Source organism: Tiliqua scincoides, chromosome 1 (genome assembly GCF_035046505.1).
Source record: "Tiliqua scincoides isolate rTilSci1 chromosome 1, rTilSci1.hap2, whole genome shotgun sequence".
NCBI lineage: Eukaryota > Metazoa > Chordata > Lepidosauria > Squamata > Scincidae > Tiliqua > Tiliqua scincoides.
In genome coordinates this window covers 270,729,042-270,731,178 of record NC_089821.1, presented here as the reverse complement: position 1 = coordinate 270,731,178, position 2,137 = coordinate 270,729,042, and the positions used below count along the sequence as shown (strand labels likewise).

General features: G+C 44.1%; 1 pseudogene; it reads left to right on the top strand.

Moving 5' to 3' along the window:
• The first annotated feature begins 667 nt into the window (after window positions 1–667).
• Window positions 668–846, top strand: LOC136638368 (U4 spliceosomal RNA; annotated as a pseudogene).
• Window positions 847–2,137: the final 1,291 nt, after the last annotated feature.

The following is a 2,137-nucleotide window of genomic DNA, read 5'->3' as shown; positions in this document are numbered from 1 at the left end:
CATGGCTAACCCCCACCACAAAGCCAACTTCCTGAACATTTTGCCTCCCCTTGGGACTGTTTCATATCCCCACTGGAAAAGAAAAAGCTCCTCATTGTTGCCACTGTCAAATATGAGCATTTTGGCTCGACACTAGCTAGCCAATCAGATTTGGCTATGTGACGGAGTTGCTAAGGCTGAACTCAGTTCAGACTGAGGCCCATTTTTCCTGCATCACACTGGCATCACTCGGAGTGGGGAAACACTTTCAGCCCCTTTTCATATCTCCCTTTAGTTATTGATGAAAAGTGGTGAAGAGCAATTTGAATTTTGGTTCATCTCTAAGTGGGATCAGTCATGTGACTAATACAGGAAGTCGGAAGTAAAGCGTAGCAATGAGTGGGGAAGATAATTCCAGCAGATGCTTACACTGGGAATGATCCCTGCACAATCTAGTTGCATTTTTCGGAACTCTGCCAAATAATGGCCTGAGTCTTAACCCATTTTCTGTGCCCCATCTCCGTGGGCACAGTTCATAGTCAGGTGGACTTCTCCATTTCCCGCATGTGTGTAGACCCTTGGACTGGTTCTCAATTCACAGCTTTTGAATTATATGATGCAGTCATAGTGGTAGCTGACCCGCAGGAATATCAGGTGATGCTTCAATCAACTGGAGCAGCAGGTGGACAGCTTTGCGCAGTGGCAGTATCATAGCCAATGAGGTTAATCCGAGGTGCGAGTATTGCTAATTGAATATTCAGCATGTGGTTGGTCTGTGGAACTCCTTGCCACAGGATATGGTGATGGCATCTGGCCTAGATGCCTTTAAAAGGGGATTGGACAAATTTCTGGAGGAAAATTCCATTACGGGCTATAAGACATGATGTGTATGTGCAACTTGCTAATTTTAGAAATGGGCTATGTCAGATGCAAGGGAGGGCACCAGGATGCAGGTCTCTTGTTATCTGTTGTGCTCCCTGGGGCATTTGGTGGGCCACTGTGAGATACAGGAAGCTGGACTAGATGGGCCTATGGCCTGATCCAGTGGGGCTGTTCTTATGTTCTTAGGTGCAGGGCTGGATAGAGGATAACAAAAGGGAACATTTTGGAGTGAAACTGGACATGGCCTAAGACAGAGTTCCATCGCTGGTGGCTTGACTCAAACCTCCAGTCAGCCTAGGAGAAAGAGCACAGTGCCGTAGCAGAATCCCAAACCTTCTGCTACATAAGTGGCATGAGAGCAGATAAACAAGAAGACCTCTGGGACAAATTTCACAGAACAAAGTATGGCATGGGGGGGGGGGGAGAAATAAAAAACGACTTACAAAAATATACTGGTACTCACCCACCAGCCAGATGACAAGCACTGCTATTTAAGCAACATGCCTCCAGCTGAAGCAGTCCTTTGCTGGTATAGCCAATTTTAGAATATCAAACTTGTCATACTGAGTCAGAACAATGCTCCGTCTAGCTGTGTTTTCAGCGATGGGTAGCCAGATGCCATGGGGACATTCATAAGCAGGGCATTATAGTGATAAGCATCCCCCTCAAGTTCTCCTTTGCATCCAGCAGTAGGAGTATATATATATTTTTTCTATGTGGATATTGTGCTTAGGGTCATCACAGCTTGTAGCCATTCATAGATCTATCCTCCATATATTTATTGCTCCCAGGGATTGGAGAAGGTTGCAGCAAAATTGAAAGATGTATCTGTAGGAAATAGTCTTCTAGCTCTCAGCAAAACAGACAAGCTACAGGCAAAAACACAAAAGTATATTAAGAACGGACTGAGAGTTATGCCAGACCACTAAGGAATCCCTTCTGCAGAATTATTCTCTCCCCCTTTTCTCAGTTGTTTCTTAACCAATCCCACTGCTGAACTTCCATTAACGGAATTTCTTCAATGAAAACATTAATTAGAAAGACAAAATATCCAAAGACAAACCTGACAAAATACAATGTGTAGATCTTTACCCATTTAGGCACTTTTTTCAGGTCATCTAAAGTCAGCTGGATCAGAAATGCCTTGGGCTGGATTCAAAAGCAACAATATAGCAATCACATCCTTGTCAGTCCAAATCCTATACATATCTCCTCAGAAGTAGGTCCCATTATATTCAATGGTGCTTACTTCCAAGAAAATGTAGATGGGGTCGCA